Below are 21,939 nucleotides of genomic sequence, written 5' to 3'. Positions count from 1 at the left end.
GGATTTAGGTGGTTGACATTCGTTGTAGATATTTATCAGGTAAATAAAAAATCTGCTCATTGTGCACGGTAGGGGAACACACCTATAACGATATTAAATTCGCAAGCTTTTGGAGCCAGTAGTGGCTCCTCCTTCTGACAGAAGGGTTGAAGGGGAAGGAGGAAGGGTGAAGGGCGAAGGAAAAGGACTGATGAGGTACAGGAAATGGGGAAAGTTTGTAAAGGTCATCTGGAACCCCAGGTCAGGAGAGACTTCTTATATGAAGGAAAGGCTTTTTATATGTGTATTCTCCTTCCGCTGCTTGGTGAGTAGATGTTTTATTGATCTAGTTACAAATTTTTTTTTTTTTTTTTCAAAAATTTATTATTTTGTTGGTAGATATTTATCAGATATTTTCTATCTGAATGTGTTTGTGTAATAATTATTATAGGTTGGAAAAAGATACAGAATAAAAAAAAGGTTACAACTAGAGTAACAGATTTTCACCTAATTTACGTTTCAAGGGGCACTACAAAACTACTTCATATTTGGGAATAATGATGATGATGATGATGAAGAAGAAGTATTCTATCTGTCTGAGACGTCAGATGGGGATGGGCAATTTTCAGTTGATTGTAATTTAGTGATAGTCGGTTATTAATTTCACATAATCAATTATCCTAACAATTAATTATTTTAATTTTTCATTTTTTATTTTAAAGTCTTTTGAGTGTTGACTGGCTTCTGTTGCTTTATTATGGAAACAAGTTCGCTGTCCTCTAGTATTCGTCATCTAATGTCAGAACAAAACAGAGCATTCATATTGACTGTTATGTTTATTGTTGCCAACATCAGCAATCTAACAGTAGTGACTTATTTGACTGAAGATGACCAGGCAAGCAGTGCAGTAGCTATGCATTTGGCCCTGTTGCAACATAGAATCACATGACTGTTGGCAAAATGTCAGTAGGAGCTCAAGGTAGCATTCTGATCTCTTTTCTGATGTTTTGCAATGGATTTCGTACTACCTTTACAATGTTAAATGTAGTTTGTTTAAGTCAGGACCGGCCAAATGCTGCACATTGTGCGAAAGTGTGGAAGTGCAGCACAGGTGCACACATCTTGGTCGGCAGGGAAAGCGGAACATTGACATCTGTGACTAGATGTAAATACCAAATGCGGGGCAACGGTTCTGTTTTCTTGTTTGCACGGTACTGGGAGGACCGAAGCACAACCCGTCTTGCATCCGTCTGGTGACTGTAGCCTTGCACAAGACATACTGAGAAATAGCGAGTATTGCAAAAAGGATAGAATGAGAGTTCTGTGTTCTCAGCCATTTAAACTCAACTGGGAACTGCAATTCTTCTTAACAGCAGTAGGTGAAAACGTACAGTGTTTGCTGTGCTGCCAAATAATAGGCGGCCTGCGGAAGTTCACGATTTGGAGAAACTGCAACTCATTTTGTAAAGACAAGTGTAGTGCACTGAACGGTGAGGAACAGCAAGGAAAATTAAGTGCGCTTGAGAAAATGGGTGTGACATATCGACAGCATTTTAATGTAAGTCATAATAATTGATACTTCTTCAACTCTTCGTTTCTTGTGTTACATTCATTTCTGTTTTGCTTTACAGTGTACTGTTTTCAATTTTCCAGAATGACAGTCACAGTAAATCTGCACAGTGAGCAAGTTTCAAAATTGCATTAAGAATTGGGAAACGGTTTTCCGAAGGGAAATATATAAAAGACTGTCTCGTTGATGCTGCAGGACTTTTGTGTATCACGAACAGTAGGTGGTTTCAAGAAATTGACCTTTCCAAACAAGTAGTGACACAGATGTATAGGTATTATGGCCAGATATGTGCACAAGCAGTTAATAAATAAGGTTAACAACTATGTTGCTTTGGATGAAGCAACAGATCTTACAGATATGGTTCAGGTAGTGATATACAAATGATGTGTCGATAACTCTCTATGTGTAACAGAGGATAGTTTGGACATGGCGCTTTTGAAAGGGACTGCAGCAGGTGTAGACATACTCTGAGCTGTCTAGCAAGCCAGTGATGTCAGTATGGATTGGAATTGGTTGATCTCAGTGACCACTAGGCTATCAGAGAGGACCCATAACACTGATGGCGTACGTAAAAAGCTAGGATGCACCGAAAAGACTTTGTATAAAATTCACTGCATTCTACATCTGAAGACACATGGGCTCGCACATCACCGGTTTCAACCGTCCTTGGAGGAATTAGGAGAGGCATATGCGACATACCTTACTATACTGAAGTACGCTGGCTTAGTTGAGGTAAAATGTTCAAAAGATATTGCAATTTATGTTTGGCTGTACTACATTTCTTATATGAGAAGAGTAAGAGTGAATCAGAATTAGAAGACCTTTTCTGGCTAATGGCCCTTGCATTTCTCATCGACATTACGTCTTGTACCAACAGTCCAAACATTAGTTTGCAAGGTGAAAATAATTTAATTTCTGACGTGTTGGGAAAATTAAACTCTTTTGTAAGGAAGTTTGCTCTTTGTGAGACCCAACTATTGTCTGAATACGCTGCACATTTCACTAACCTTTGTGTTTGGCCCACGAAAGTACTAACAAGTGTGTCTCCTATCATTCGTTGCTTTGCACGGTCGTTTTCAGCATCAGTTGAAGATGCTCTGAATCATCTATAGATGGAACTGATCAACCTGCATTACAATACATAGCTGAAGGACAAGTTCTTTGCAGTACGAAGTATAAAAGAATTCTACAAAAATTTTCCACAGCAAGAGTTCCCACACCTACATCACAAAGCTGCAAGAGTTCAGTCTTTGTTCGGATCTACTTATGTGTGCGAAAGATTTTTCTCTGTAATGAAAATGAATAAATCAAGGTTTCGATTGAATATTAGTGACGAAAATCTTAGCAACTTCTTGTGTTTATGAATATGCTGTGCTTTTGTGCGCAACATCAACTTTATCATTTCTCATAATCAATGATGAACATGTTTCGCTATTTTTTTCCTGGATTTAAAATTATTATTTATTAACTGTGCCTCATCCTGTTCCTTTTACATAGGCAAACATTGTTATCTGAAAAATTTGATATTAAACTGGTTCTTCAAGGGGTGTACTCACGTTCCTAAAAATCACCCTGTTGTTATTGAGAGGCACATGCCTTGCCGCAAAGGATATTTCGGTACCTAACATTGGCGTGAAACTAACCCAGCATATTTATGCACCATTTGTTTTAGAATCATGATGTTTGTTGATAGGGCGATCGAATAACATGATACCTTCCCATGTTTGCATTACTGTGAGAAGAGCTTGTGGGTGCCCCGAATACAGTGCTTCACAGCTAGTGGGTAAAGCAAAGCAGTGAGATCTGTGCTTAGAGGTCTTCATTACATGAGCAGTGGCGGTTCTCTTTTCCTGTTTACATGTGTTCTCACTGTGACCAAGAAGGTGCACATGTGCAGCAGCTTTGCATGTGTGCAGAATTTCTGGCTGGTCCTGGTTTAAACAAAACTGGTAGTGATAAATTACTGTTTAAACATTGTACGAATGTAGCTTTACTACGGTTACTTCTCAATGAAGTTGGTGAGACTGCTGAAGCACGTTCTGTGTTCTGTTAGGTCTTGTTCCCTCTATAATAAAGGCAGCAACACATTTGCTGTGTATATTCCTGTTTTACCAATTATGAGGTGCATGCTCCATTACTGATATGCATTATGCACAGTATAAAATGTGCACATTACCTATGAGTAGAGCATCAATTGAAGAAAATATTTGTTATAAATCTGTAAACAGTACTAGGTCTTCACAGTTACACTAAGTGACATAAATAGAGAAATCTGTAATGTAAACACATGTATTCTCATCGCATGCAATGAATTCAACTATTTTGTTCTCCCATGAAAGCTAAAGCATGTTCAATTGAAAAACCTTGTATAGTTTAAATAGCTTGTATCCAGAGTATATCAAATGTGATAGAATTTATAAGTCAATACTGTGTACTAAAAGCTGTGTCATGACTCGGGAAACTACTATGAAATTTCAGCTGTAAATGTTGCTCTTCTTTGTGTAGCTGGAGCAACAAAGATATAATACAGTAAATGCAGTAAACTAGGAAATGAACAAATATACAAGAGAGATCCCAAAAGTAAGGTCTTCAGTTGGAAAACTTTGGTATGTTGATAGACACACAAACACACACACAAAATTCGAGCTTTCACAACGTAGGGTTGATTCATCAGGAAGGAGAGGGAAAGCCGAAAGGATGTGGGTTTTAAGGGAGAGGGTAAGGAGTCATTCCAATCCCGGGAGCGGAAAGACTTACCTTATTAGGGGGGAGAAAAGGACAGGTATACACTCGCGCGCGTACACACACACACACACACACACACACACACACACACACACACACACACACACACACACACACACACACACACCCATCCGCACATATACAGACACAAGCAGACATATACAAAGGCAAAGAGTTTGGGCAGAGATGTCAGTCGAGGCGGTAGTACAGAGGCAAAGATGTTGTTGAATGACAGGTGAGATATGAGCGGCGGCAACTTGAAATTAGCGGAGGTTGAGGCCTGGTGGGTAACGGGAAGAAAGGATATATTGAAGGGCAAGTTCCCATCTGGAGTTCTGATAGGTTGGTGTTAGTGGGAAGTATCCAGATAACCCGGACGGTGTAACGCTGTGTCAAGATGTGCTGGCTGTGCACCAAGGCATGTTTAGCCACAGGGTGATCCTCATTACCAACAAAAACTGTCTGCCTGTGTCCATTCATGCGAATGGACAGTTTGTTGCTGGTCATTTCCACATAGAGAGCTTCACAGTGTAGGCAGGTTAGTTGGTAAATCATGTGGGTGCTTTCACACGTGGCTCTGCCTTTGATCGTGTACACCTTCCGGGTTACAGGACTGGAGTAGGTGGTGGTGGGAGGGTGCATGGGACAGGTTTTACACTGGGGCGGTTACAAGGGTAGGAGCCAGAGGGTAGAGAAGGTGGTTTGGGGATTTCATAGGGATGAACCAAGAGGTTACGAAGGTTAAGTGGACGGCGGAAAGACACTCTTGGTGGAGTGGGGAGAATTTCATGAAGGATGGATCTCATTTCAGGGCAGGATTTGAGGAAGTCATATCCCTGCTGGAGAGCCACATTCAGAGTCTGATCCAGTCCCGGAAAGTATCCTGTCACAAGTGGGGCACTTTTGGGGTTCTTCTGTGGGAGGTTCTGGGTTTGAGGGGATGAGGAAGTGGCTCTGGTTATTTGCTTCTGTACCAGGTCGGGAGGGTAGTTGCGGGATGTGAAAGCTGTTTTCAGGTTACACCATTACACCATGTGCGGATGGATATGTGTGTGTGTGCGAGTTTATACCTGTCCCTTTTTCCCCCCAAGGTAAGTCTTTCCGCTCCCGGGTTTGGGATGACGCCTTACCCTCTCCCTTAAAACCCACATCCTTTCGTCTTTCCCTCTCCTTCCCTCTTTCCTGATGAAGCGACCTTGGGTTGCGAAAGCTCGAAATTTGTGTGTGTGTTTGTGTTTGTTATTGTTTCTATCAACGTACCAATGCTTTTGTTTGGTAAGTTACAGAATCTTTGTTTTTAGATATATTTTTCCCACGTGGAATGTTTCCCACACACACACACACACACACACACACACACACACCGGGTGATCAAAAAGTCAGTATAAATTTGAAAACTGAATAAATCACGGAATAATGTAGATAGTGAGGTACAAATTGACACACATGCCAGGAATGACATGGGGTATTTTTAGAACAAAAAAAAAAAAAAATAAATAAAAAAAAAATACAAAAGTTCAAAAAATGTCCGACAGATGCAGGAAATGCTCAACATGTCCACCATCATTCCTCAACAATAGCTGTAGTCGAGGAATAATGTGAACAGCACTGTAAAGCATGTCCGGAGTTATGGTGAGGCATTGGCGTCGGATGTTGTCTTTCAGCATCCCTAGAGATGTCGGTCGATAACTATACACTTGCGACTTCAGGTAAGCCCAAAGCCAGTAATAGCACAGACTGAGGTCTGGAGACCTGGGAGGCCAAGCATGACGAAAGTGGTGGCTGAGCACACGATCATCACCAAATGACGTGCGCAAGAGATCTTTCACGCGTCTCGCAATATGGGATGGAGCGCCATCCTACATAAACATCGTACGTTTTAGCAGGTGTTTATCAGCCAGGCTGGGGATGATGTGATTCTGTAACATATCGGCGTACCTCTCACCCATCACGGTAAAAGTTTTGCTGTCCAGTGCCATCTGTCGGACATTTTGTGAACTTTGTTTTTTGTTCTAATAAAACCCCATGTCATTCCAAGCATGTGTGTCAATTTTTACCTCTCTATCAACATTATTCCATGGTTTATTAAGTTTACAAATTTATACTGACTTTTTGTTCACCCACGTAATTGCCATTTTGTTTGATGCATTTTTGTAAACGCTGTAGCAGTTTTTGTGTGCCCATGTCATACTGGTCTGCCAACATGCATTTGAAGAAACATCGGACCTCATCTTTCACCTTGTTGTTGTCATCATCACTGACGCGCTTTCCAGCCAAGTGTTCTTTCAACTTGGGAAACAAATGGTAGTCACTGGGTTCTAAGTTGCGACTATGGGTGAGTGGGTGGTGATGTCCAATCCAAACGCGTTGTCATTTTTGGTCTTATGTCAGCATTCTCGGAACCCATCTTGCGCACACCTTCCGAAATTTCAACGCTTTAGTCCGGGTCCTGTGATTGGTGCTTCAAAAATCCTCTGGAACATTATTGCAGAGCTCATTGAGTGTGATCCGCCAATCTTTGAAACATGATTTGTTCAACCTTTCTCAATTGTCTCTGTGGGAATTGGCAGTCTCGGTTATTTCCTCATTGTGAATTTCAGTACAATCGTCTGCAAACTCTCTAAACCACTTGTGGACATTTTTGACATCCATACACAACTTGCCATACACTTCGGTCAATTGTCGATGAGTGTCAGTTGGTTTAAGGCTTTTTGCACTAAGAAACTGAAAACTGTGTGAATTTTGCACCTGGCAGTAGTGGCTAACCAGAGCTCCATCACAACTGGCTGCCAAGCCAAGACTGAAAGCTCCAACAGATGTGTAGTGGTTTCTGTATAGAGTGGAGGGAGCAAGGAGAAAAACAGTGTAGCCAGCAGGCACTTGGACAAATTCCCTGCCGCCCCAGTGCTTTGGAGACCTTACTTTTGGGATTACCTTTGTATCTTATTTATAGACAACAAACAGGGAGGCCAAAATGTCCCTTAAGTAATACTGTTTCTGTAATGAAACTTCCTAAACACCCTTTATGGCATATTTCTCCCACTTTCTCTCTCAATTTGTGATTGCTTGTGATGAAACTGTATGTCTTTTGGCAATGGAAATTAAGAGTTAAATCTAAGATCTGAACAGCTGATGAGTACTTTTCTATTGTTCAATATTTGTTCATAGAGGTACCAGTTAGCAGCACCTGAAAGTGCTTACGACACTATTGCTTTGGCATAGGTATCTAAACTTGCAAACTATTATTTAATCTGCATGTTGTGTAGATCCCATCATAGAAGAGAATCTATGTTGATGAGGAATGGGAAGACAACAAATCAGAATTAACTATTAAAAACTAAGTATGTTTACAGTGGGGGAACAAAGTCATCACTGTTTGTTTTTACTATTTGTGCTGAGTCATGCTAAATTTGTTACAGTTAGCAAGAAAGCCTCCACTTTCTCATTTGTATTGAATAGAGGGTGTTTATTCTTTAGTGTTTTTGTAGTTGGTATTTATATGGGCATGTTGATATTTGTCAGAACTTTGCATACATCTGTGGTATTACAGACTTGCTCACAGTCAGCTGTGCTACTTGTCTACAACTAACAGACAATTGTAATATTAGAATCTAGATAATCAGATAATTTATAAAAAGAGTGCCAAATTTGGTGGGTTTTCAGTTCCACATTTCAAGAAATTACAAACACTGTAAGCACATAGTAACTTATGTTTTGAAGGTAACATACTAATGATTCCAAATCTAAAATTTTCTTCTTAGTCCTGCAAGCTGGTCACTGCAAATTATTTAACATTGTTGTTTCTTTCCAAAGCTGCTTTTTTGCTACACTTGCCGATTTTATGGCTGTGCCAGGGATAGCTAAATTTTTTTCAGTGAAGTCCCTGATATATTTAAAACATTTGTTCGTCCCAGCATTCATTTCCAATTCTGGTTTAGTGACTGAAAACAAAAAATGTACTTTCCTGCTGTACTAGTCCATTAAACAAAATGTAATTTTTGTGACAGTGCCTTTCTGAGTATAAAAATGATTAACAGCTGTTCCACAAATTCAAGAAACTAATGATACTTCCTTTCACAAAAGGCTCTGTACAACAATAAATGCAGCAAGAGACCACAACTGTTTTTCCAATAGTCATGAGGTATAGTTGTAGAGAAGTTGGTGCCAAGGAAATTGTCATCCTCAGTATAACACATTATCTATGGTCTAAGAGTTGCTATTAAGTAGTGTGGCCAAGTTTTGTGTTGTTGTATCACTTCAGAAATAAATAATGCAACAAGATTATTTGAACATGAACATCTCTGTGATGTGTTTTTACCAAACCTTGTTTCTCCTGTAGTGAGTCATACCATAGCTGCTGATTAGCACAAAGCATGCAAACTCCTGAGTTGTCACCACTGGGCAGAAATACTGCAATAAGTAAGCATTATCCCCTCTCACATCTCTTCACCACTCAGCAACAATGTTCACATACGTCAACTTCGTGGTAGCAAAGAATAGAAATATGTAGTGAAAGGTGGTAAAGGTTCACTTTCTGATGAATTTTGGTTCTTGTTAGCACATTCACTACAGTATAGATATTAAATATACTTCAGCTAAAAATTTTAAGAACAGGTTGTTATGTCAGTTAGACAAAGAGAAATAAAAGTGTGATAGCACTGCTTCACTTTTTGTGTAACTAACCTTTACATCATAAAAATACTTTTAGGGGAATACTTAATGTTTTAAAATAAATGTGTAATGTAACAGTTAATTGAATGATTAACTATTAAGATACAATTAATCAATATGATTAATCAATTCATTTAAGGCAAATTAATTGATTTGTACTCATAATTGCCCATCCATAATAAATAATAACAGTAACAAATTAAAAGTAGTAATAAATTAAAAGCATGTTAAATACTTGATCATTCACTGAAAAGCAGAAGCAGTGAGTTCACTGAGAGGCAGAAGTGAAAGAAAGAAAACTTGCAGGCTCATCATTGTCAATGATTTAATTTGAAGTCATTTATGTGGGTACCATTTTTCCATTCTTTATTCTTGATAGCATCCTCATTGTTTTTCTCCAGATAAATGTCAAATCATTGTTAGTGTCAACAGCAATTTGAAGACACAGATGTACGGAAACTGATTTGAGAGATGTACACATGCGAGATAATATTAGGATGTACTCCTTTCAGTCACACAATTGTGTGTCTGTATTTAAGATAATGCACTAATAAGTCTTTTCCGTGATTGGGGGCTGTATGACATTGTTTACATTCTGTGTACTGGCATGGCAGTGGTTTGTACAAAGTTAATCTTTGTGCAACATTGTTTTAGATTCTAGCATATTTTGAAGCAGATTGCAGGAACAGGAGAATGTATACACCGTGCCCCAAAATTTGCGCCTGAGCCTTTTCCTCAATCAAAATGTTCAGTCCATTGTTTGCAGGGGGATCTAAAAAAGTATGTGATGCGGCAATGCTGAACAATGAAGAGCTACTTAGGGCAAAGAGAGAAGCAGAATTACTGGATTTTGAGTCTCAGGGGGTATTTTGTCACATTAGCAGTCTGAATGTCCAAGGTTCAATTCCCAGTTGCTGCTCCCATGTCAGTGACTTGTTAATGTGAAAAATACCAAACTGCTGTGGTTCAGAGTGAACACTAAGCTAGCTGGTTAATTAATTTCAAATGTCAGAGGAAAAGAAGGACATCACCTCTAAAAGGACTGTGCCTGTAAGTGTGATAACAGCTTTATTTTGATCCCATTTTGGAACATAGAATTTCTTTAACAATGCGTTTGAGGCTACAACAAGATCCCATCAGGCACTATAAGCAGATATGACACATGAGGTACTGCTCGTATTCATTTGCTTCAGTGATCAGAAGCATAAACTACCACCCAAGGTATCCATTTTGATCTTCAATTGTAAACTAATGCAAATAATTTGTCTTTTTTATTGTAAATAGCTATGCTGCTGTTATAGTAATACTGTTGATGTGTATATTGTTCTTTACCTCTATATGTAAAAGGAAATGTTATGACTGACTCACTCGCTGGCTCATCATCACCCAGCCCAAACCCCTAATGATAGGAACTTGAAATTTGAGAAGGGTTTTGATCTTATACTGTAGATGTTGTTTAATAACAACTTTTTCAAAAGTTCCCACCTAAGATGGTGAAATAAGGAATGAAAAATTGTTTAATTTGTTTTTTATTTATTTATTTCTTAATGTGTTGCCATTAAAGCAGTTTTGAAGCTACAAGTGCAAAAGCTGGAATTTGGTTTCTTGGTTAGAAATAAAGAAATATGTGTTTCAGCATTTTTGGAAATTTAACCACTATGGGGTGAAATAGTGGGTGAACATTTTTTTGAAAATAAATCATTTAAAGACGTACTAAAGCATTTTTAAAGCTGCAACAATGAAAATTGGCATTTGACTTCTCAGTTGCAAATAAAAAATGTGTTTGAGTTCTTGGAAATTCAACCCCTAAGAGTGTGAAATAGAGGATTAAATGTTCTATCAAAATACTTCATTATAAATAATTTTTATAGCTAAATCTATGAAAATTTGGATTTGGCTTATCGGTTTGAAATAAAAAATTAAATGTTTCAATGTTCTTGGAAATGCAACCCCTGTTGTTGTTGTTGTTGTTGTTGTTGTTTTTGTTGTTGTTGTGGTGGTCTTCAGTCCTGAGACTGGTTTGATGCAGCTCTCCATGCTACTCTATCCTGTGCAAGCCTACTGCAACCTACATCCTTCTGTATTTGTTTGGTGTATTCATCTCTTGGTCTCCCTCTATGATTTTTACCCTCCACACTGCCCTCCAATACCAAATTGGTAATCCCTTGATGCATCAGAACATGTCCTACCAACTGATCCCTTCTTCTAGTCAAGTTGTGCCACAAACTTCCTTCTCCCCAATCCTATTCAGTACCTCCTCATTAGTTATGTGATCTACCCATCTAATCTTCAGCATTCTTCTGTAGCACCACATTTCGAAAGCTTCTATTCTCTTCTTGTCTAAACTATTTAACGTCCATGTTTCACTTCCATACATGGCTACACTCCATACAAATACTTTCAGAAACGACTTCCTGACACTTAAATCTATACTCGATGTTAACAAATTTCTCTTCTTCAGAAAAGCTTTCCTTGCCATTGCCAGTCTACATTTTATATCCTCTCTACTTCGACCATCATCAGTTATTTTGCTCCCCAAATAGCAAAACTCCTTTACTACTTTAAGTGTCTCATTTCCTAATCTAATTCCCTCAGCATCACCCGACTTAATTCGACTACATTCCATTATCCTTGTTTTGCTTTTGTTGATGATCATCTTATATCCTCCTTTCAAGACACTGTCCATTCCGTTCAACTGCTCTTCCAAGTCCTTTGCTGTCTCTGACAGAATTACAATGTCATCGGTGAATCTCAAAGTTTTTATTTCTTCTCCATGGATTTTAATACCTCCTCAGAAATTTTCTTTTGATTCCTTCACTGCTTGCTCAATATAGAGATTGAATAACATCGGGGAGAGGCTACAACCCTGTCTCGCTCCCTTGCCAACCACTGCTTCCCTTTCATGTCCCTCGACTCTTATAACTGCCATCTGGTTTCTGTACAAATTGTAAATAGCCTTTCGCTCCCTGTATTTTACCCCTGCCACCTTCAGAATTTGATAGAGAGTATTCCAGTCAACATTGTCAAAAGCTTTCTCTAAGTCTACAAATGCTAGAAACGTGGGTTTGCCTTTCCTTAACCTATCTTCTAAGATAAGTCGTAAGGTCAGTATTGCCTCACGTGTTCCAGTATTTCTACGGAATCCAAACTGATCATCCCCGAGGTTGGCTTCTACTAGTTTTTCCATTCGTCTGTAAAGAATTCGCATTTGTATTTTGCAGCCGTGACTTATTACACTGATAGTTTGGTAATTTTCACATCTGTCAACACATGCTTTCTTTGAGATTGGAATTATTATATTCTTCTTGAAGTCTGAGGGTATCTCGCCTGTCTCATACATCTTGCTCACCAGATGGAAGAGTTTTGTCAGGACTGGCTCTCCCGAGGCCGTCAGTAGTTCTAATGGAACGTTGTATACTCCCGGGGCCTTGTTTCGACTCAGGTCTTTCAGTGCTCTGTCAAACTCTTCACGCAGTATTGTATATCCCATTTCATCTTCATCTACATTCTCTTCCATTGCCAGAATATTGTCCTCAAGTACGTCGCCCTTGTATAGACCTTCTATACACTCCTTCCACCTTTCTGCTTTCCCTTCTTTGCTTAGAACTGGGTTTCCATCTGAGCTCTTGATATTCATACAAGTGGTTCTCTTTTCTCCAAAGGTCTCTCTAATTTTCCTGTAGGCAGTATCTATCTTACCCCTAGTGAGATAAGCCTCTACATCCTTACATTTGTCCTCTAGCCATCCCTGCTTAGCCATTTTGCATTTCCTGTCAATCTCATTTTTGAGACGTTTGTATTCCTTTTTGCCTGCTTCATTTATTGCATTTTTATATTTTCTCCTTTCATCAGTTAAATTCAATATTTCTTCTGTAACCCAAGGATTTATACTAGCCCTCATCTTTTTTACCTACATGATCCTCTGCTGCCTTCACTACTTCATCACTCAGAGCTACCCATTTTTCTTCTACTGTATTTCTTTCCGCCATTCTTGTCAATTGTTCCCTTATGCTCTCCCTGAAACTGTGTACAACCTCTGGTTTAGTCAGTTTATCCAGGTCCCATCTCCTTAAATTACCATCTTTTTGCAGTTTCTTCAGTTTTAATCTTCATAACCAACAGATTGTGGTCAGAGTCCACATCTGCCCCTGGAAATTTCTTACAATTTAAAACCTGGTTCCTAAATCTCTGTCTTACCATTATATAATCTATCTGAAACCTGTCAGTATCTCCAGGCTTCTTCCATGTATACAACCTTCTTTCATGATTCTTGAACCAAGTGTTAGCTATGATTAAGTTACGCTCTGTGCAAAATTCTACCAGGCGGCTTCCTCTTTCATTTCTTAGCCCCAATCCATATTCGCCTACTATGTTTCCTTCTCTCCCTTTTCCTACTGATGAATTCCAGTCACCCATGACTATTAAATTTTCGTCTCCCTTCACTATCTGAATAATTTCTTTTATTTCATCATACATTTCTTCAATTTCTTCGACATCTGCAGAGCTAGTTGGCATATAAACTTGTACTACTGTCGTAGGCGTGGGCTTCATATCTATCTTGGCCACAATAATGCGTTCACTATGCTGTTTGTAGCAGCTTACTGCATTCCTATTTTCCTATTCATTATTAAACCTACTCCTGCATTACCCCTATTCGATTTTGTGTTTATAATCCTGTAGTCACCTGACCAGATGTCTTGTTCCTCATGCCACCGAACTTCACTAATTCCCACTATATCTATCTTTAGCCTATCCATTTGCCTTTTTAAATTTTCTAACCTACCTGCCCGATTAAGGGATCTGACATTCCACGCTCCGATCCGTAGAACGCCAGTTTTCTTTCTCCTGATAACGACGTCCTCTTGAGTAGTCCCCGCCCTGAGATCCGAATGGGGGACTATTTTACCTCTGGAATATTTTACCCAAGAGGACGCCATCGTCATTTAATCATACAGTAAAGCTGCATGTCCTCGGGAAAAATTACGGCTGTAGTTTCCCCTTGCTTTCAGCCGTTCACAGTACCAGCACAGCAAGGCCGTTTTGGTTAATGTTACAAGGCCAGATCAGTCAATCATCCCGACCGTTGCCCCTGCAACTACTGAAAAGGCTGCTGCCCCTCTTCAGGAACCACATGTTTGTCTGGCCTCTCAACAGATACCCCTCCGTTGTGGTTGCACCTATGGTACGGCCATCTGTATCGCTGAGGCAGGCAAGCCTCCCCACCAAAGGCAAGGTCCCCCTAAGGAGGTGAATTAGGGCCGGACTCATAATCACCCAGCCCATATTGCTTGAAATTTGGAGAGGGTGTTGATTGACAACACAGATGTCATTTAGTAATGTATTGTATGAAATTCAGTCCCTAAGGGATTGAAGTGGCGGATGAAAGGTTTTCTGAAAATATGTTGATGTTCAAGCTATTTTGAAGCTAGAACTACACAAATTGGTCTTTACTCTCTCGGTCAGAAATAAAAATATGTGCTTCAGCATCTTTGGTAATTCAGCTGCTAGGGGACTAAAATAGAAAGTGAAATTTTATTTTGAAAATAAATTATTATGAAAGTACTACTAAAGCATTTTTACAGCTACATCCATGAAAACTGGTGTTTGACTTCTAAAGAAATATGTATTAGAGGATGAATGTTTTTATAAAAATATAGCCATAAGAATTCGAAAGGCAAGACTGACAAAGAGCTCAGACTCCACCTACCAGAACTGCTTTTGGTTCATGAATACATTCGAAAATAACGGCACTTCCATGGCCTTAATTAACTTGAAAAGTTTGGAAGGTAGTGCAATGTGTGAGAAATGCAGACCGGTCTATGTGAGCAAAGCAGTGGCCACTAAGCTAGTGTCATGTATATTGGAAACAATGTACCATCTGAACCTGCAAGGGGGAGTGAAATAATCTTGGATTTAGAAACTTGTGAAATTTTTGTACATCGGTGATGGAAACTTTCCTGTATAGCATTGTCACTCTTCAGTGTGTCGTGATACGAAACTCCTTGACCGGTTAAAACTGTGTGCCAGATTGAGACTTGAACTCAGGATCTTTGCCTTTCATGGTGCAGACTCCACTGCAGAGTGAAAATTTCATTCTGCATACATCCCCCAGACACTTTCTGAGCCATGTCTCTGCAGTATTCTTACTTCCAGGAGTGCTAGCCTCACGTTTTGCAGGAGAGCTTCTGTGAAGTTTGGAAATCAGGAGATGAGGTACTGGTGGAAGTAAAGCTGTGAGGACAGGTCATGAGCTGTGCTTGGGTACCTCAGTTGGTAGAGCACTTGCCCGTGAAAGGCAAAGGTCCCAAGTTTGAGGCTCAGTGTGGCACACAGTTTGTCTGCCAGGAAGCTTCAAAAACATTCCTGTTTGGTGTCATGGGATAGATGACAGCATTTATTGCTCTTAATGGTATCCAGAAATTCCACTAAAACACCTCTTTGTGTGTGGTATTGAACTTCAGCCCATAATTCCTAATCATCTCAGGTCTACCTCTCCTAGTAAATTGTGGTTATCTTTATGTAAACTTGCTGTTCGTGAATCCATTTTCTTCTGACATCTAATTAAATCACAGTTGCAGTAACAGCACCTTATGATTAAATTGTTCTTGGTACTCAGTTGAATCGTAATTTTAGTGCTTTTAAAAGCATTTTTTTTACATGCGTTGTTACTGTAGTTGCTTTCAATTTGATTATGTTTTGATGATGTTGTGGCAAACTGCTCACTAAGTTGTTTCTCATTTTATCAGTTGGTGAGCATATCGTTAATATTTCTCCTTTATCTCGTTTTCCATCAATCAATTAATAAGTAGAGATTTGCCAAATTTAAATGATTGTTTATTGTGGTATGATGGCTGGATAAATGAGATTCCACAGTATTTCATTAGCAAACCTATCATTAATTGCTGTGCTCACTGTTATATTAGCACAATAACATCAGAGAACCTACCTCTACATGGATATATGCACCCTTGTGAACTGTATTTGAGGACGAATTTATGTTTTCGGCTATCAGCTTTGTGAGTGAATTAGAATTTAACTTCCAACATAGATGAAGAAAGTTCCCTGACAGTGTGCAGAAAATGTCATATCAAGTAGTTGTAACTCAATTTATGTACACTGAAATGCAAAAGAAACTGTTATAGGCATGCATATTCAAACACAGAGAGATGTAAACAGGCAGATTACGGCACTGCGGTCGGCAATGCCTATCTAAGAAAAGTGTCTGGCGCAGTTGTTAGATCTGTTACTGCTGCTACAATGACAGGTTATCAAGATTGTCTGCTGCTCGTGGTCTCGCGGTAGCGTTCTCGCTTCCCGAGCACGGGGTCCCGGGTTCGATTCCCGGCGGGGTCAGGGAATTTCACCTGCCTCGGGATGACTGGGTGTTTGTGTTGTCCTCATCATTTCATCATCATCCAGGAAAGTGGCGAAATTGGACTGAGCAAAGATTGGATAATTGTACGGGCGCTGATAACCACGCAGTTGAGCGCCCCACAAACCAAACATCATCATCATTAGGTTATCAAGATAAGTGAGTTTGAATGTGGTGTTATTCGGTGCACGAGTGATGAGACACAGCCTCCATGAGGGACCAGTGAAATGGGGATTTTCCCATGTGACCATTTCACAAGTGTACGTGAATATCAGGAATCCGGCAAAACATCAAATCTCCGTCATCACTGCGGCTGGAAAAAGATTCATGTCCATTTTGCATTTCGATGGACTTTGGAGGTTCCAGCAGGACAATGCGATGCCCCATGCCTCCAGAATTGCTACTGAGTGACTCCAAGAACATTCTTCTGAGTTTAACCACTTCCACTGGCAACCATCCTCCCCAGACATGAAAATTATTGAGTGTATTTGGGATGCCTTGCAACGTCCTGTTCAGAAGAGATTGCCACCCCCTTGTACTCTTACAGATGTATGGACAGCCCTGCAGGATTCATGGTGTCAGTTCCCTCCAGCACTACTTCAAACATTAGTCAAGTCCCTGCCATGTCGTTTTGCGCCACTTCTGCATGCTTGTGGGGCCCTTGCAAGATATTAGGCAGCTGTACAAATTTCTTTGACTCTATAGTGTATTTCTCATCAAGAATTTTCAATATTTAAAATGAGAGCCATTTGAGAGAATGAGATACACTCGGACAGTGCCTAATAAATTAATTACTGGATGTAAGTTGTTGTTGATGCTGTTGTCTCAATAATTAGATATGGCCTGTGAGTATATAAAATGACAAATAATTGTATATAACTGTTTGTCATTACATTTAATAATGGATGAAGTGACAGTGTCATATGACAATTAACTCCACAGCTGTGTTGTTAAACTTTCAAGGAGACATTCCGATTTAGATTTTTAAACAGTGGAAAATTCCAGTATGCTACCCATCACATTGAGGAGGCATTGAGTTTTAGATTGGCACAATGAGAAACACTGCTATATTTATGCTTTTGGACAAAAAAAATCTACATCTACATCCATACTCCGCAAACCACCTGACAGTGTGTGGTGGAGGGTACTTTGAGTACCTCTATCGGTTCTCCCTTCTATTCCAGTCTCGTATTGTTCATGGAAAGAAAGATTATTGGTATGCCTCTGTGTGGGCTCTAATCTCTCTAATTTTATCCTCATGGTCTCTTCACAAGATATACATAAGAGGGAGCAATATACTGCTTGACTCCTCGGTGAAGGTATGTTCTCGAAACTTTTAACGAAAGCTCGTACCAAGCCACTGAGCGTTTCTTTTGCAGAGTCTTCCACTGGAGTTTATCTGTCATCTCAGTAACGCTTTTGCGATTACTAAATGATCCTGTAACGAATTAGGATTCTTCCAATGAATCTCAGTCTGGGATCTGCTTTACTGACGATTAAGTTTATATGGTCATTCCATTTTAAATCACTCCTAATGCCTACTCCCAGATAATTTATGGAATTAACTGCTTCCAGTTGCTGCCCTGCTATATTGTAGCTAAATGATAAAGGATCTTTCTTTCTGTGTATTCGCAACACATTACACTTGTCTATATTGAGATTCAATTGCAATTCCCTGCACCATGTTTCAATACGTTGCAGATCCTCCAGCATTTCAGTACAATTTTCCAGTGTTACAGCCTCTCAATATACTATAGCACCATCTGCAAAAAGCCTCAGTGAACTTCTGATGTTATCCACAATGTCAGTTATATATATTGTGAATAGCAACGGTCCTACGACACTCCACTGCGGCACACCTGAAGTCACTCTTACTTCGTAAGACTTCTCTCCATTGAGAATGACATGCTGCATTCTTTATCTAGGAACTCTTCAATCCAATCACACAATTGGTCTGATAGTACATATGCTCTTACTTTGTTCATTAAACGACGGTGGGGAACTGTATCGAACGTCTTGCAGAAGTCAAGAAACACGGCATCTACCTGGGAACCCAAGTCTATGGCCCTCTGAGGCTCGTGGACGAATAGCGCGGGCTGGGTTTCACACGATCATCTTTTGCGAAACCCATGCTGATTCCTACAGAGTAGATTTCTAGTTTCCAGAAAAGTCCTTATACTCGAACGTAATACGTGTTCCATAATTCTACATCTGAACGATGTTAGAGATATAGGTCTATAGTTCTGCACATCTGTTAGACATCACTTCTTGAAAATGAGGATGACCTGTGCCCTTTCCCCATCTTTTGGAACACTACACTTTTCTGGAGATCTACTGTACACTGCTGCAAGAAGGTGGGTAAGTTCCTTCGCGTACTCTGTGTAAAATCGAACTGGTATCCCATCAGGTCCAGCGCACTTTCATCTTTTGAGCAATTTTAATTGTTTTTCTATCCCTCTGTCATCTATTTCGATATCTACCATTCTGTCATCTGTGCGACAATCTAGAGAAGGAACTACAGTGCAGTCTTCCTCTGTGAAACACCTTTGGAAAAAGACATTTAGTATTTCGGCCTTTAGTCTGTCATCCTCTGTTTCAGTACCATTTTGGTCACAGAGTGTCTGGACATTTTGTTTTGATCCACCTACCGCTTTGACATAAGACCAGAATGTCTTAGGATTTTCTGCCAAGTCAAAACATAGAACTTTACTTTCGAATTCATTGAACGCCTCTCGCATAGCCCTCCTCACACTACATTTCGCTTCGCGTAATTTTTGTTTGTCTGCAAGGCTTTGGCTATGTTTATGTTTGCTGTGAAGTTCCCTTTGCTTCTGTAGCAGTTTTCTACCTCGCTTGTGGCTCTTTTCCATCTCTTACGATCTTGCTTGGCACATACCCATCTAATGCATATTGTACGATGGTTTTGAAGTTTGTCCACTGATCCTCAACACTATCTGTACTTGAGACAAAACTTTTGTGTTGGGCCATCAAGTACTCTGAAATGTGCTTTTTGTCACTTTTGCTAAACAGAAAAATCTTCCTACCTTTTTTAATATTTCTATTTATGGCTGAAATCATTGATGCAGTAACCGCTTTATGATCACTGATTCCCTGTTCTGCGTTAACTGTTTCAAATAGTTCGGGTCTGTTTGTCACAAGAAGGTCTAATATATTATCGCCACGAGTCAGTTCTCTGTTTAACTGCTCAAGGTAGTTTTCAGATAATGCACTTAAAAAAAATTCACTGGATTCTTTGTCCCTGCCACCTGTTGTAAACGTTTGAGTCTCCCACTCTATATCTGGTAAATTAAAATCTCCACTCAGAACTATAACATGGTGGGGAAATCTACTCGAAATATTTTCCAAATTATCCTTCAGGTGCTCTGCCACAACAGCTGCTGAGCCAGGGGGCCTATAGAGACATCCAATTACCATGTTTCAGCCTGCTTTATCCGTGACCTTCACCCAAATTATTTCACATTTCAGATCTCCGTCAATTTCCTTCGATACTATTGCACTTTTTATCACTATAAACACGCCTCCCCCTTCACCGTCCAACCTGCCTCTGTGGTATACATTCCAATCTGAGTTTAGAATTTCATTACTGTTTACATCTGGTTTCAGCCAACTTTACGTCCCTAGTACTATGTGGACATTGTGACAGTTTATTAATGAGAGCAGTTCTGGGACCTTTCTATAGACGCTCCTGCAGTTTACTATTACCACATTAATATTGTTATTCCATGTTGCGTTTTGCCTACTACTGCCTTGTCGTGCTTCAGGAGGCGTCTTGTCGGGCCTAGGGAGGGAATTCTCTAACCTAAAAAACCCACATGTGCACTCCACACATACTCCGCTACCCTTGTAGCCATTTCCTGCATGTAGTGCACGCCTGACCTATTTCTCCACCCGATAGCGGAGGCCGAGAAATTTGCACCCCAGATCTCCCCAGAATCATCTGAGCCTCTGGTTTAAGCCTTCCACTTGGCTCCAAATCAGAAACCGCGATCGGTTCTGGGAACGGTACTACAGATAGTTAGCTCAGATTCCACCCCACGAGCCAGGCTTTCCGCCTTCACCAACTCTGCCAACTGCCTGTAAGAGCTGAGGATGACCTCTGAACCCAGACGGCAGGAGTCATTGGTGCCGACATGAGCAACAATTTGCAGTTGGGTGCACCCAGTGCTCTCTATCGCTGCCGGCAGGGCCTCCTCCACATCTCGGATGAGGAGACAGAGTGAACACTGGCCTTCTTCCCTGACCTTTCTGCTGAACACCTTTGGCATTGTAAAATACAGTAATACACTTGTTCAGTGACAATCACATTAATTAACAGTAGGGGGTAGAACAAAATACACTCATTTGTGATTTGCATTACTGCGGGTTATTTATAGCATTAAAGTGAGAGAAAGAGGATTTGTCACACATGCAGTTATTTTCCATTTTTGCAGGTGTGCTTTCAGTCCACATTTACTGAAAGAGTTAGGCTTACTATTTGCATATTCAATGCAACCTGAGAAGACTTTAATTGAAATTTAAAATATTTTAAAATTGAAACCCCTCTACAAATAGAATTAAACCTACAAGTTATTTGTCTTCTAAGTAATAAAACGTGCTCCAGAAGGTAACTGAAAAGCTACAGTAAAAGAAAAAAAGGGAAAAGGGGGGGATATGGACACACTTGGGGGGGAAAAAAGAGGCAGAAGTCCCAGAAAAGGGGCATGAAAAAAATGTCTCTTTTTGCAACCAGAGGCAAAATTTTGCGCACTGTTATGTCTTTCTGAGCAGCTTTAATTTACTGTGAGGAGAAAGGTGTGCAACTAAAAAATTCTAACTCTGTACTTCAAAGATGAATCATTAGTTCTGTTTTCCTAGACGGTATGCACCAGTCTTTATGTTAGCCCGACAAAGAAAGGGATAACAAAAAAAAGTTATAAATGAATAAAAATATTTAAAATTTTACTGAGAAAGGAGGAACTGACAAAAGGTATAAGTGTTTTCTTTGAAGAGAGTGGTACCCCTCCATTCCTGCACTTGTCACCTCTGCCATTCAAAACTTAATCTAACTACAATAGGAGTCAGAGGCTGCAGATCTATGATTTTGTCTCCATGTGATAGTTTTAAAACCCTTTAATGTGATCCATTGTAGCAAAAAGTTGACAGAAAATGATTTTTAAGAGTGATTTAATGATAAGGCATCACTGTCTTAGAACATCGCGTGTTGGTTTCAATATCTCCACACAAAACAAAGCTATCTATTCATAATTTACTGTGTGAACAGCCTGCCATTTGCTCCCTGGGCATCTGATGTAACCTTCAATAATGCAGAGAATTTATATTAATCACATCCATTTTGCATTGAGGTACAGGTTCCTACTGGATCTGTTTAAATGGTATTGCGTAAAGGAATTAGACGTATACTTGCCGAGAATAGGTTTGATAAACATGCAGTTTCCGAACTGCATCATCATATTCCCCATTTTTGTAAACTCCAGACATGTATCAGTGACCACTATTTGTTTGCGACAGTGAAACATAGTGTATTTCAAAGGGGTTGGGATTCGTGTAACCATCCATAGCACAAAATATTACCAGCGTCTGT

At 39.8% G+C, this 21,939-nt stretch overlaps 1 protein-coding gene across 1 annotated transcript in view; it reads left to right on the top strand.

Moving 5' to 3' along the window:
* The window catches only part of LOC126187321 (PWWP domain-containing protein 2B-like), a 224,949-nt gene that overhangs the window by 66,484 nt on the left and 136,526 nt on the right, over positions 1 to 21,939 (top strand). The gene's annotated exons all lie outside the window — the stretch shown is intronic.

This window comes from Schistocerca cancellata, chromosome 5 (genome assembly GCF_023864275.1).
Source record: "Schistocerca cancellata isolate TAMUIC-IGC-003103 chromosome 5, iqSchCanc2.1, whole genome shotgun sequence".
Classification (NCBI taxonomy): domain Eukaryota; kingdom Metazoa; phylum Arthropoda; class Insecta; order Orthoptera; family Acrididae; genus Schistocerca; species Schistocerca cancellata.
This window is presented reverse-complemented; position numbering and strand designations above follow the sequence as displayed.